This window comes from Artemia franciscana, chromosome 12, assembly GCF_032884065.1.
Source record: "Artemia franciscana chromosome 12, ASM3288406v1, whole genome shotgun sequence".
NCBI lineage: Eukaryota > Metazoa > Arthropoda > Branchiopoda > Anostraca > Artemiidae > Artemia > Artemia franciscana.
In genome coordinates, this window is record NC_088874.1 from 26813799 (window position 1) to 26829043 (window position 15245).

The 15245-nt window shown below is 33.6% G+C and overlaps 2 protein-coding genes across 5 annotated transcripts in view; one reads left to right on the plus strand and one right to left on the minus strand.

Annotated features, from left to right (window-relative positions):
• The window catches only part of LOC136033928 (uncharacterized aarF domain-containing protein kinase 5-like), an 82114-nt gene extending 79984 nt beyond the window's left edge, over positions 1–2130 (minus strand). For all 3 annotated transcript variants that reach the window (XM_065714943.1, XM_065714942.1, XM_065714944.1), the window contains exon 1: positions 2065–2130. The gene's annotated coding sequence lies outside the window, so the exon portion shown is untranslated. The remainder of the gene's footprint in view (positions 1–2064) is intronic.
• Positions 2131–14285: 12155 nt separating this feature from the next.
• Positions 14286–15245, plus strand: part of LOC136033931 (notchless protein homolog 1-like) — a 135845-nt gene continuing 134885 nt past the window's right edge. Inside the window, exon 1 of one of the 2 annotated variants that reach the window (XM_065714947.1) lies at positions 14286–14355. The gene's annotated coding sequence lies outside the window, so the exon portion shown is untranslated. The remainder of the gene's footprint in view (positions 14356–15245) is intronic. The other variant, XM_065714946.1, reaches the window with a different exon arrangement.

Consider the following 15245-nt stretch of genomic DNA (forward strand, 5'->3'; position numbering starts at 1 on the left):
AAATTGATGGCTGTTTTGAACAGATGCACTAAATTATTATTTTTGTGGAAAAGATGTTGTAATTGGGAAACGATTGTCCTTTCAACATTGGGAGAAATTTTGCAATGTGCATTCAATTCAGAATTTCTATCACTGATGAAGTACAATTGTAAAAATTTATGATTCTTGCCTGAGAATGGTAGAAGGGACCCTGCTCTATGATAAATTTGCCCTTTTACTTTGAAAGTAGACATAAATTGATCTGGATTTTTGATTTGGGCTCCAAATGACATCATTTGGAAACATGAGTTATATTTTCTGATTTGCGACAAAAAAACGCTTAGATTCTGACATAGTTCCAGTAAGGAAAGTCTTCAATGGCTCTGGTGGTGCAGCCAATAGAGGAAGTTTAACTTTTCCTGAGGCGCAACACATTCCCATTGTTTCACCATTGAATTTCAAGGCCTTAAGCTATAATAAATAAGATGAGCCTTTGCACCTGGGGTGCAACCTTGCAACCTGGGGTGAGACTATCTTGCAGAGTGTTGCTTAAAATTGAAAAGCACTTTCAGTTTAGTGGCTTCCAGTCTATTTATTCTTTAATTCAGTTTGTATGATTTACCTTGGCTGTAGTACTTCTCTTAAAAGTGCAAACTACTAGTTTTTTGTTAGACTGACGAACCTGGAATGGTGTGTTTTCTGATTTTCTCTTCATGTTGTTGGCTAAGAAATTATTATGAGGAAAAGTTACCTGCCAATCAGATAGCTAACAAAAGTGTTTATAGGGTAAGTTTGTTTTTATCTAGTTGAAAAGAGAAGGTATTGCTGGAGAGAAGTTGCTAGTCAACTAGTTAGAAAATATCTGGGGCAATGTTATTTTCTAGCTAGTTGGCAAAATTAATTGTTACTGGGGAAAAGTTATGAGGGTAAAATTCTACTTAGCTACTTCTGGTAAACTTGGAAAGGGTTTAGGTTAGGAAAATGATACTTTCAGGGATGGATCTACAGGCTAAAGTATGTCCTGGAAAGGTAATTTGAAGCATCTATCTCTACTCCTTCTCTCTTTAGAGGGTCCCAACCTTTGATGACCTTTAAAAATGTGTATATTATAAACAAAACTTGAAAAATAGATCTTCTGGTTAAATGAAGGATAACAAAATTGTTTTCAGCTTCAAAACTTTAATCAATCCTAATTTAGACTTTAAGGTTTTAAAGATATACAAATACATTTCCTAAATTTGGAAAAATAAACATTAAATAAACATAGCTTTAAATTCTACTAAAAAACAAGAATTGCATTTTCAGAACTAAAGCCAGAGAAAAAGAAACTGAAAATTAAAGTAAAGTGTTGTTTTGTTAAAATTTCAAAAGGTAGGCTATAGACCTGTCATGTAGGCAAATTTCAGGACCCTCTAGAGGCAGAAGTGGGTAGTCCTAGTTCAAAATACCTTCTTGGGACATGGTTTAGCGTGTAGAACCAACCCTGAAAGTTTCATTTTCCTAACATAACCCCTTTTCAAGATAGTCAAAAGTAGCTAAAGTAGAATTTTACCATTATTAGTCAACTATCTGGAAAATGAAAGTTTTTCTGGGGCAATGGGTAATGTTTCTTGTCAATTAGGCTGTTTGGCATATAGAGATTTCTCCTTTAGGAATGGGACAAATTTTCTAACTAGGCTAGATCACTATTTTTTTCTAGTTATAAGGAGATTGGATAGTAACATTCTATATAAGCTTATAAAGATTTTTTCCAATAATCACAGGGTGGAGTCCCTGTAGTAAGAAGTTTAAGCATTTTAGGTTTTTTTTAAACTTAGGACAGTTTTCAGAGCTAGCCTAGTTTTTCATTCTATAGGGTGAAAATGCTAAACCGATACAAGGGTAACAATTAGCAAAGTTGAACTCAGCGTTAAAAGGTTGCATTGAATGGTAGCCTAGGCTATTTGCATCTGTTTTCCTAGCTATTGTCATCATTCATTAATAATTACGGATCAACTCATAAACAAAACAATATTAATTAGGATAGGTGAGAAATATAATTTTTATTTTCAAGACAAAGAAATAATAAATATGAGCATGGTCTACTTCTGTAGAATGAAACTTATGTAATTGAAGTCCCTTCGTGGGGTGCGTTTCTTTACACTAATCGAGGTTTAACCCCTAAAAGATAGCAACAAATACTTGTCTGGCCACGTGTCACTGAAAACGGCAAGATTAATTGCGGGAATAACAACATCGGTCACGTGTAATTATTGCTTTAATGCTATGTGAAGTTCTGACAAGGAAGAGGCTGGGACTTCGGGCCTGTTTCTAATTTTACAGGCAAGTACACCTTCAGCAATTATTTCAGAGCTGGTTAGCCTAATACAATTTGTGTGGCCAGAAGTTTAATTGTAAGATTTCAAATTGTGGTTGTCATTTGCCTTTTTAAGTCATTCCATTCAAGATGCTTTGGATATTTTTTATTGTGATAAATTGTCTTAATGCTCTGAGAAGGGAAAACTATTTCAATTGCATAGGATAGGAACATTTTGGTAGGCTAATTAATTCAAAGTCTTAAATTAGCCAGGGAAGTGTGTTTTCACTAAAAAACTCCAATTATATAGCCCTGTTTTTGGCCACCTTGAGCCAGTATCCAGTTCCTGATTGTCATTTACACTAAATTTCACTTTTTCTGTTACCTATATATGTTTGTACCAGTTTTACCATTGGGTAAAACTGGTACAAACAGTATTACTGGCTTTCATATAGAGTGAATATACCACTTGATGCCTTTTTTAATGCTGTTTACAAATATAATAATTGCTTCTACTGCAAATTCAGATTTAAGCACTTTTTGACCTCTTAAAAATGAACTATATATGGGATCATTACAAATCTGTAATAGTTTAGAAACAAATTTGGGCTATATATTTGCACATCAGGGGGCAGGGGTAAATCATAGCATATATTAAATATGTAAACTAACCATTGCTGGAATTTTCTTTTTATGTGTGTGCTGTTGCACTGGTGATTTCTCTTCTCATTAAAATTTGAAGTGCATAAACACATTAAAAAAAAAACAGCAATGGTTAGTTAACATATATAATATATGCTATGCTATACCCCCATCCCCGATGTGCAAATATATAGCCCAAATTTGTTTCTAAACTATTACAGATTTGTAATGACCCCATTTATAGGTCATTTTGAAGAGGTCAAGAGGTGAAAAAGTGCTTAAATCTGAATTTGCAGTAGAAGGAATTATTATATTTGTAAAGAGCATAAAAAAGGCATCAAGTGGTACATTCACTTTATATGAAAGCCAGTAATACTGTTTGCACCAGTTTTACCCTCATTTCTTGTTAATATTACTAAGGGGTCAGAGTTAAGCACTAGAGAAGTCATTGTTAAATAACATGTGCTTATGTATATATAGCTTTTTGCTACTTATTCTTCTCTGGTTATATAATGCTTGATGTGGTATAAGCCAAGAGAAGGACCTGTAGACCTATAGAAGAAAACCTGTTAAAAAAAGATGATTCTTTGTAATTTACATAATAATTATAGCTTTCTACATGCAGCCCTGCTCTACTTTAGCCCCAACCCTTCTAATATGGAAGCTGAAATTACATATTTTCTATTGATTCTGCCAATCTATCCCTCAACCCTAGTACCTGTTAATTGAGGCAACTGTGGCAAAATAAGAACTGGAAAAACAAGTAAAAGGTGGCAGAAAACATTGGAAATATATAATTTGGGCTATATATTTGCAAATTAGGCATGTTAGGGGTGAATTTCTTGTTGTTCATATTTTGATTTAAAAAAAAAGTGAATATACCACTTGATGCCTTTTTGTATGTTCTTTACAAATATAATAATTGCTTATTTTGCTAGTTCAAGTTTAAGCACTTTTTGACCTTACTTAACCTAACAAATTTTGGCAGTGAAAAACATACATTATTTTGTCAAAAATGACCAAAAACACATATCTTAATTGAAAATTTGGCATCAAAGAAGAAGAAATACAGCATAATATTGTAAAATTTATTAATCCAACTTAATTGTGGAAAATCAGTGCTCATAGATTATACAACATGTAAAAATGGATTAATAATGAAACAGTAAGTTTGAGACCAATGTTTTAAGCTTTTTTATACCCAAAAACTATTTGAGTATACTTTGGTCATTTTCAAGAGCTCAAAAACTTGTACTTGAAGCACTTATTATGTATGTAAAAAACATAAAAAGGCATCAAGGAGTATGTTCACTTTATTTGTAAATCAAACATATGAACAACAAAAAAATTACCAATTATTAGTGTAGCTGCACACTTTTCCCCTGGGTATGTAGGCTTAGTGGAAGGTCACTTATACCTGATCATGTCCCTACTGTTTTTACTTGGTTGAAAAAAATACAAAGAAAGTTCCTATTGAAAAGGAAAGAGATCAAAAGTGAGATTGAATTTGTCATAGCTTGGAGGTTTGCCCCTTCAGTCTGTTTAAAGAAAACAGATTCATAATTGAAGCTTTGTTCATTTCAATCTTAGGGATGATCTACATTTGTTACACTTAATTAAATGGTTGTAAAGGGATACTTTTATTTATTTGTCTTGTTTGTTTTCTACATAATTTTTTAAATCTTTAAATTGATATACATATCTTACAAATTAATTAGTCATATCATAGTTCCACTTGCAAGTTTTGACCTACTTTGTAACCCTGGTCTCAAAATTGCATATAAATTTATTGAAGTTAGGAAACATAGAACTCCTCTCTGTTTAAAAGAAAATGGATAGACATAAGTAGGTTTTTATACACTAAAGTCCTAGAGCCATGGAAATTAAAACAAAAAAACAATGAAGATTAACTTTAAAATTCTGGACATGACATAAATATAACATTCACAAAGGAAAACCATTCACAAAATTTTACTTTTGTGCTCAGTTTTCAACCTGAGCAATTGCCCTAAATTTTTAAACCTTGCAAAACATTCACCAGCCAATTCTTATGACCTACACTGTTGTCTGTACATCAAAAATTCATTGAAAAGGAAGGACCACCTTACTGGCATTTCTTCCTTTGTACTTATATTTAATGGGTTTAAAAGAAAGCCCCTATGGCTAACTCAGAAGCCTAGTAAAGGACCAGGTAATCCTTTAGACAGGAAGTGCAATAGGAAGCTAGGGGCCAGTCATCCTATGCTTTTGCATGTCCTTCCTGCTTACTGACCCCAGATTTCTCTAGGTAACCTGTTAAGTTTGGGCCAATTCTGGCTGAACTTACAGAGTTACATCACTGACCTTCATCCCAAACCAAATAAACTGCTAATGCCAGAAATTAAACCTGTGCCCTTTGGATAAAGGATTCTCAACCTAGAGTGCCAGCCACTTAGGAAGGAACACAAATGTCACCAGAGAACAAAAATTATTTGGAAAAAAGAAAATATTGAAAAAAAAAACAACTCAAGTCATAGTTGCTCATTGCTGTCCCACAAACAATATGTATTTCATTAAGACAAATAAATTTTTAAACAGGTATCAACAAAACTCCATCAGGGATTGTATTTACTTAAGGTACAATCAGCAATATTAATGCTTAGTTTTGTGATATTCTGGTCTTGAAATAATAAAAAAGTGAAATTATATGTTCTACTTGTTTTCCACAAGCCCATTTGAGAAAAATCATTTGTAACAACAATATACCCATGGTTGGCTCAGAATCTCTCTAAAATGCTTTAAACAGAAGGAATTTTAAAAACAATTATACTCATCAGCAAGAAAAATATTAACATAACTCTCTAAACTTGGCACTTTTTAAGACAATTTTTAGCAAAGTAACTGCAAAACCTTAATGGTGACCTATGTCATCTAAAAAAAAACCATTAAAATGTGTCAAATGAATTTTGATGTAAGATGCCTCAAATACTTTCAGTTGAATTGTGAAATGAAGGGCCAGGTATTCCTTTACATTTTATACAATATATAAAAAGAAACAGTTCAAATTTTTTCACAAAAGAAGAAGCTTGATTTAAAAAAATATATGTATTTTTAACAGAAAGCAACTGACATCAATGAAATCAAATAAAACAAAAATTCATGGGGAATAAATAATATAAGCCATATATTTAACCTATAATGAGGTGGCATAAAAGATTATTTCTAGAATTAGAAAAAAAAACAGTGTTATGGCTTAAAGTTCTGCTCAATCAACAGGAGTTGTCTAAGGCCAGAATATTTAAGAACTAAGGCCAGGGAAAAAGAAACTGATAACCAAAAAATAAGGCACCCAAAAATTTCAGGACCCTTTAGAGGGAAAAGAAGTAGAAGTAGGTACTTCAAAATACCTTCCTGGGACATACTTTAGCCTGTAGACACATCCCTGAAAGTTTCATTTTCCTAGCCTAACCTCTTTCAAAGATAGCCAAAAGTAGCTAAAGTAAAATTTTACCCCTACTTTATCTTAAAAATCCAGTTTAAATAGCAATCTCAACAAATATAGACTATATAAAAGGCTATAGGTATTGGCCTAATCATTCTAAATTTTTTTCAACTAAAAATTATAGGATGGTTTACAAACTAGGCCTGTTTGATATAATAACATTTGACTAACTCACCAATGTGATAGCTGCCTCCCTAAGAATCAACCTTTTTAATAACAAAAAACTTTTCTTCTGACTCCTTATGAAGCTTAGCCTATGCAAGACAGGCCTAGAACACCAAAAACCCTTTAGATACTAAGGAATATGCATAATATTACTTACAGGTCACTGAAAAGCTAAGATTATTTCTATTAATTACAGTTTCCTTGTCTTTTCTCTAGACTTAACGATTTCACATGTTTATCCATTTAAAAAAATATATAGCATTGACGTCACAATCCTCAAATAATCTTTTTATTTGGGGGTTATAAAGTGCCAGCCCACGGACAAGTAATCTTGAGCGTTTGTGGGGATAATCCGACTAACCTCTGACGTCATATGTGTGTAAAGAAACGCTTGGATTAATCAGATTAATAATCGGACAAGTAAAGAAACGTGAGAGTGATGGTGTGTTCCAGGGACTTACTGTAGTAACCGAATGGTTACTATTTCCGTTCCTAGCGGGAAAATGGTTACTGCCCAACCCACCGGGAACGAGAATAGTTACTGCCGGCAGTAACCGCAGTAAGTGATTTTCTTACCGTGCTCAAAAGAATGGTAAGCGCAGTAAGTACATAATTCACCTTCTTCAATAAAAATCTCATTCAACAAAAAATAAATATGGACAAGAATGAAGTAATGGAATATGAAGTTATTTGCTTGGAAGAAGGTGGGACAGTGATTTTGCAAAAGAAAGAGGGATCTGAGCCAGGTTAGTATATCACCATATTTTGGGACCAACATTAAAGGACACCCTGAGTAGTAGGCTATCTATTAGCAAGTAGGTTAAATCAATGAAAAACTTATTATTTAATTCAATGTTTTCTGGCATATCCAGGCAAAATTATTACCTTAAATTGCCATTTGGAATCATTCTAAGGATTGACTTCTTCCAGGTAACATTGAGGCTCCATTAAATTGCCACATGGTAGCATTTTAAGCATTGACTCCATTTAGGCTCTGTAAACAGGCCTAGGTGAAGTGTTACAGATAAGTTGAGGATTTATGGGCTGCCAAATCATTATTTTGAGACTCTCTTTAATCCTATTGAAGAAGTAGGCTAGGGTAGACTATTCAGAGTCTATTCCAAAGGATGGTAATTTTATCCAGTAAAATTCTAGTTGATTGACTTCTTGCTATCACTGAAATGGGTTAGGTTAGGAAAATGAAACTTTCAGGGATGGGTCTACAGGCTAAAGTATGTCCTGGGAAGGTATTTCAAAGTACACATCTCCACTCATTCTTGCTCTAGAGGGCCTTGATCTTTGATGACCTTCAAAAATATTTATAGCAGAAGTTACATGTTTCCCATTGATTCTGCCAATCTATCCCTCAACCTTTAACTCCCTGTTAATTGAAGCAACTGTAAACAAAGCAAGAATGGGGGAAAAGGTAACAGGTGACAGAATACATTGGAACTACATAATTTGGCTATATATTTGCACATTAGGCAGGTTGGAGGTAAATTATAGTATAGAGATGCATGCTTTTCCCTTTGGTATGTAGGCTAAGTAGAAGGTCACTTGTACCTGATGCCATCCGTGTTGTTTTTAGTTGGATGGGAAACATCCAAAGAAAGTTTCCTTTGAAAAGGAAAGGTGAGAATGCCCGAAAGTGAGATTGAATTTGTCAAAGCTTGGAGGTTTGCCCCTTCAGTCTGTTTAAAGGAAAATGGATTCATAATTGAAGCTTTGTTCATTTCAATCTTAAGGGTGACCTATATTTGTGACAATTCATTAAATGGTTGCAAAGGGGTACTTTTGTTTATTCATTTGTCTTCTTTATTTTCTAACAGTTTTTTTAATCTTTAAATTGATATCCATTTCTTACAAATTTTTATTGATACCAGTGGTTAATTTGCAAGTTTTCACCTACTTTGTAATCCCTGGTCTCACAATTACATTTAAATTTACTGAAGCTAGGAAACATAGAGCTACTATCTATTTAAAGAAAACCAATGGATATAAGTAGGTTTTATTGTATTTAAGCCCTAGGGGATGGCAATTAAAGACAAATTAAAGAAGATTAACTTTAAAATACTGGACATTAAATAAGCATGATAGTCACAAAGAAAAACAAATAACAAAATTATACTTCTGTGTTCAGTTGCCAACCTGAGCAACAGTCATAAATTTTTTTAATCTTGCAGAACATTCACCCCAATTATATTCACAAGCTATCTCTCATGACCCACACTCTTGTCCATAAATCCACATTTCAGGGAAATAGAAGGACCATCATACTGGTATTCTTCATTTTTACTCATATTTAATGGGTTTGAAAGAAAGTTTCTATGGCTAAGTCAGTAGGCCAGTAAAGGACCTGGTGGTCCTTTAGCCAGGTAGTGCAATAGGAAGCTAGGGACCAGCCAGCCTATGCTCTTGCATGCCCTTCCTTCTTACTGTCCCTAGATTTCCATCTGTACTCATTTAAAGTTAGGCCAATTCTAGCTGAGGTTAGTCATATCACCAACCCCTATCCAAAACAAAATAAACTGACAATGCCAGGAATTAAACCTGTACCCCTTGGACAAAGCATTCCAGCCCAGAGTGCCTACCACTTAGCAAGGAACACAAATTTGACCAGAGAGCAATAATTATTTTTAAAAAAGTAGAATATTGAAAAAAAAATTGCTATAGTTGTCCCACTACTATCCTGTAAATGCTATAGGCCCATTTTATTTAGACAAATCAATTTAAGACAGGTATCAACAAAACTCCATCAGGGATTGTATATGCTTAAGATACAATCAAGCTATTTGAATGCTTAGTTATGTGATATTCTAGTCTTCAAATAATAAAAAAAGAGAAAAAAGTATATGATCTATTTATTTTTCACCAGCTCATTTGAGCAAAATCATTTGCGACAGCCAAATGCCCATGGTTGGCTTAGAACCTCTCCAAATGCTCTGAAACAGAAGGAATAAAAAAATTATACTAATCAGCATTAAACTGTCCCTTAAATTTAAACACGTGCGTTTAATTCGAAAATGACGCTACTACTAGTCAGCTTACTGTGCCGTTCCCACTGGCTCTACCGCAGTTAGAAATGGGCAGTTACCGCGCAGTTACTGCAGTTACTGAAAAACCGTCAGCTGGAACACACCCTGAATTTTATTCAAATTTTTGCTTCTTCTTCATCTAAAAGAAATATTTTCAAATAGGCTCGTGAGTCAGGTTTAGAGCATTTTTTCGAATGCCCAAACAAATAGCAGAATTAGTAGTATCTTTGCTTGTAAAACTAAAAGGAAAAGTACTAATAGTTCTTGATAAATAGTTTGGACAAATTGGAGACAAATTTTCATCCGGTAACTTTTTGGCACCTAATTAAACAGCTAATTGGGCAAACGACAGCGGTACAAAAACAATGTCGTTTACGCGAAATTTCAAAACTAAACTTTCCCGACATCATTGCTCAACTGCAGTTTATCCATAGTTGCATGATTGATCTCAACTTAGTTCTATTGATTTTACTTGCTGAAAAGAAGGAAACGATTGAAAAAAAGGAGACATCTGTTGAACGTTTCTGTTTTTGATGATCATGATGAAATCTGGTCCCGTTTTTATAAATCGGTACCGAAAACTGGAAAATTTTCAAGCTCGAATCGCTGCTATTTTTCTGCAATTCCGCGAAATTTGGCAAATCAGAGTAAGAAAAAAAACTACGTATCTTTAACTCTTAATTTTGACTACACAAACATATTCACCATTTTTTGGCCGTCTTAAGCACTTCTTGGTTTCAAAAACATTCTTTAAAATTTCCAGTTCTTATGACGGTTTCACATTGCATCTATCACTTACACTAAAAATACTCTTGTTAATAAAACTACTTACAAACACTAACTAACACTTTATGAACGCTAATTCTGTTTCCACTGTCCTAACATAAGCTTTGGCTATCTATTGTACTGCAGAAGAAAAGCCTTAAAACACGTTCAAAGTAGCATTTCTGCCACAGACAAAATTTCTGTGGAAACAGATTTGGAAATAAAGAATTCTTGGTGACCGATGATTTAAATATCTGTATTTGTGTGTTTTTAATTACGATTACTAATGCAGTGACTGGCCTCATTTTTAGAAGGAAAAATGTTGATAAAACAATTCTCGCTTCAAAATGTGTAAAGATTTTAGTCAAGTCTTCCGACCTCTTTTATAAATAAATAAAAATCTAGTACCAATTTTCAATGGCCGACTTTTTTCTTTAAATTAATCTGACGGCGAAAAATAAAAATCAGCAAAAATTGGGGAGAGCAAAAGATTCAGTCTATGGGGAATTTATTATAAAAATTTATTTTTTTAAAAATAGTGAAAGTGGAAACCACTATTTTTCATAGAATCCCTTCTTGTACTCAACCCTTTTTCAAACTATGTAAGCCTAACGCGAATAGATAAATTTTTATCGTAAATAATGTCCTAATTTCCTCGTCCGAGTCAGAAATTACATTTTTTTTTTCTTTGACTATGCTGTTGTATGCTGTTTCAATAGAAATTACATTTTTTCTTTCACTATACGTTGTGAAAGAAATATCTTACGTGAAACTAGTAATTGAATTAAAAATTATTCAGAGCTTATTATTATGAACATCCTTAAGCAATTATAAGACATATACTTATATAGACCACCAGAATGCTTTCATATGGGTGAGGAAAAGGTAAGTAAAAACATTTTTCTTGTCGATTACTAGAAGTAACCTGATTTAGTTATCCCCGTCCGCATCCTCTCAGTGGCAAATTCACAGTGCATTCTACATGTTCAAATAATATTTTTCAACACCGCGATTTTTTCTCTTTTTTTTCTTGAGGCTAGCACTAATTGATTGACGAGAAAAAAAAAAGTGGCAACAATCTATGAAGATGTGTGAATTTTGAAAAGAAAGCTATGGGGGTAGTACTGATAGTAACTGTAGAAGCAGTAGCGGTAATAGCTGTAGTAGTTGTAGCAATAGTGGTTGCAGTAGCAGTAATAGTTGTGGTAATAAACATTGTATTTTGATCAAATCATCATCTCCTTTAAACAAGCTCTGAAAGTTCTAATATAATACCTAAATCCATTCTTGGAATACGTCCTTTTGATAATCAGCAAGCAAACAGTGTTTTTTAGTAGTAATAGTAGTAGTGGTAGAAGTAGTAGTAATAATAATAGTAGTAGTTTTAGTAGTAGTAGTCTGCAAATATTGCCTTTTTGGTCAATTGCTCATCCTTCCTTATCATTTTCCGGAAATTTAAATTCATGCACTGAGTCATTCTTGAGTAACACCCTTTTGGCAACCCATATACACATAACATGTTTTGATTTAGTTCAACACTCTTCTCAACATTCCCTGAAACACTCAATTTAATATGCTTCGTATTTTGGGAAAGTAGAAGTCAAAGATGCATACCTATTTATTCCTGAGTTACGCCCTTTTGGTATTGTGTATGCACGTAATGTGTTGGTCGGATGAACATCCCCCTCGTGATGTTCCATAAATTTCATCTTGATAAGATAAGCAGTTCAAAAACCTTGCTGATCTTCATACTCTTAGCCTTAGAAACGGTTACAATAGAAGTAGATGTTGAATTAGTTTAGCAGCAATAGTAATAGTCGAAGTAAAAGCAATGTTGGTAGTAATATTAGTAGTACCATGCACATATTGCCTTTTGGTGCGCAAAACTATTCTTAAGATACGCCTGTTTGACAATATGCATGCACATAATGTGTTTTGATTTATCCAATTTTCCCCAAGATATTCTCTCAAATTTTCACCTTCATTTGCTTAGCCTTAATACTAGTATCATAGTAGCGGTGGTAGTAACAGGAGCAATAGTAGCAGTAATAGTGCTGCATTAATTGCAGTAGCAACAGCTGTCGCAGCAGTATTAATAGCAGTAGTAGCATGGCAAACGTTGCCTTTTGGTCAGTTTAACATCACTCCAATGATGCCCCGGAAGTCCCATCTTGATAGGTAAACTGTTCCAAAATTATTGCTGATATGCCCTTTTGACCCCCTTATGAAGCATCTTTCATCTTAATGCTCTAAGCTTTAAAAGTATTTGCAATAAAAGTAGCACTGAATTGTCCAAATCCATTCTTGAGATACGCTCTTTTGACAATTTGCATGCACATAGTGTGTTTTGACTTAATCAAAATTTCCCCTCGATATTCTCTCAAATTTTCCTTTTCATACTATTAGCCTTAAAAGTACTAGTAGCGTAATAGTATTTGTAATAGTAGGAGCATGACTAGCAGTGCTTGAGTTAAAATAGTAGGAGTAGTAAAAGTAGTAGCAGCAGTATAGATAATAGTAGCAGCTTGTACATATTTCCTTTTGGTCAGTTAAACATCACCCTAATGATGCCCCAAAAGCTTCATCTTGATACGATAAGCCGTTCTAAAAATATTGTTGATACGGCCTTTTGACCCCTTTTGAAGCGTTCTTCATCTCAACACTCTTAGCTGTAGAAGTAGTTGCACTAAAATTAGTAGTTATATTAGTTCAGTAGTAGAAGTAGTAGTAGTAGCAGTAAAAGTATCAGCAGTAGAAGTGGTTGTAGCATTTACCTACTGACTTTTGTTGAGTTGATTTTCGTCTATAAGCAATCTAAACAATTTCAACTTAATGCCCCAATTCATTCTTGAAGTACACCATTTTGGTAATCTGCATGACATAGTGTGTCTTGATTCATCAAAATTTTCCCTCAATATTCTCTCAAATTTTCACCTTCATTCGCTTAGCCTTAATGATACTAGTAGCAAAATAGTATTGGTAATAGCAGGAACATCAGTAGCAGCAATAATGTTGTATTAGTAGCACTAGAAACAGCAATAACAGCAGTATAAATACCAGTAGTAACATGTACTTGTGGCCTTTCGGTAAGTTGGACATCGCCCTCATGATGCCCCGGATCTTTCATCTTGATACGGTAAGTCGTTCTGAAGTTATTGCTGATTATCAGCATTATCAGCGTTGTATTAGTAGCACTAGAAACAGCAATAACAGCAGTATAAATACCAGTAGTAACATGTACTTGTGGCCTTTCGGTAAGTTGGACATCGCCCTCATGATGCCCCGGATCTTTCATCTTGATACGGTAAGTCGTTCTGAAGTTATTGCTGATTATCAGCAATATCCCGATTAACAGATAACAGATTATAACGGATAATCTGATATCTGTTATAATTAACAGATATAAATATTAACAGATATATATATAACAGATAATCTGATTAACAGATTAACTGATAATCTGATTAACAGCTTTTGGGGCATCATTATGGTGATATTTAACTGACCAAAAGGAAATATGTACAAGCTGCTACTATTATCTATACTGCTGCTACTACTTTTACTACTCCTACTATTTTAACACAAGTACTGCTAGTCATGATCCTACTATTGCGCTACTAGTACTTTTAAGGCTAATAGTATGAAAAGGAAAATTATCATCACTTACCAGCAAGGGAAGCAAAAACATCCTTAGGGGAATTAGATTGTCCAAAGTTTGACACAGACTTTGAACCACATAATTACGATTCTTAAGGTCTTCCAGTTTGGGTTTTATATCTACTGAGATAGGCATTGGTATATATGAGATTAAAAAGGTTTTTTGTTCAAGAAATAGGAACAATACTCTCTATAATTTTGCTTCATACAATTTGGCTGATTGAAACTATACAGCCAATCGTTTGTGCTATGCATTTTTTTTTATCGGCAGCGTAGATCTTTATTTTAGCAGATATATATAAAATTTGTACATACTCTTTGATCTAGTTTAAAAGGTAAGGTTTATTATTATGCCTAACATAAAGTAGTTAAGTACCTGTATCATATTGTGATAACTATTAGGACAACTAGGATAACATAGTTTGCACCAAAGACCCAAGAATTTTGATTGTTGCTTTGGCCCAACATGTACACAATAACCCTCACCACTTCATTTTGTTTGAAAACACTTCCATTATTTGGAGGTCCTTGTTGAAATATTTGCTTGATTTTCGTCTTCATATTTTGCTACTGGCTGACAAAATTCTCATTTTCTCAACTATTTGATTTTTTCATTGATTATATATTTTCCTTTCCTGGTTTCTCACAAAACATTGAGCTTTAAATATTATAGGAATGTGTAGATGCTTGTCTTAAGTTTAATATGGTTCTTTACTTTCCTTTGTAAAACTTTTTTTCTGGATAGTTGTGTTTTGATTAATGTTTATTTAGGTCTTATTTTTGGTTTATTTTGCTAATTTTAAATATATATTTACAAAACTATGGTATAAATTAAAAAAAAGTTTTTTAACTGAAAGTAAGGAGCAACATTAAAACTTAAAATGAACAGAAATTACTCCATATATGAAAGGGCCTTTTCTCCTCAACACCCCACTCTTTATGCTAAAGTTTTTTTACTGTTTTAAAATGTAAAGTTAACAGAAAGAGTCAAACTTTAGCATAAAAAGTGGGGCACTGAGGAGGAAAAACCCCTTTCATATACAGAGTAATTTCTGTATAAGCATCTGTACCAAGCATCTCAGACATACAATCTTTCTATATATCAAGTTTCATTAAGATCCGACCACCCATTTGCAAGATAAAGATACCTCAATTTTCATGTCTTCCAAGATTTCTGGTTTCCCCATCCAACTCCCCCCAATGTCACTGGATCTGGTCAGGATTT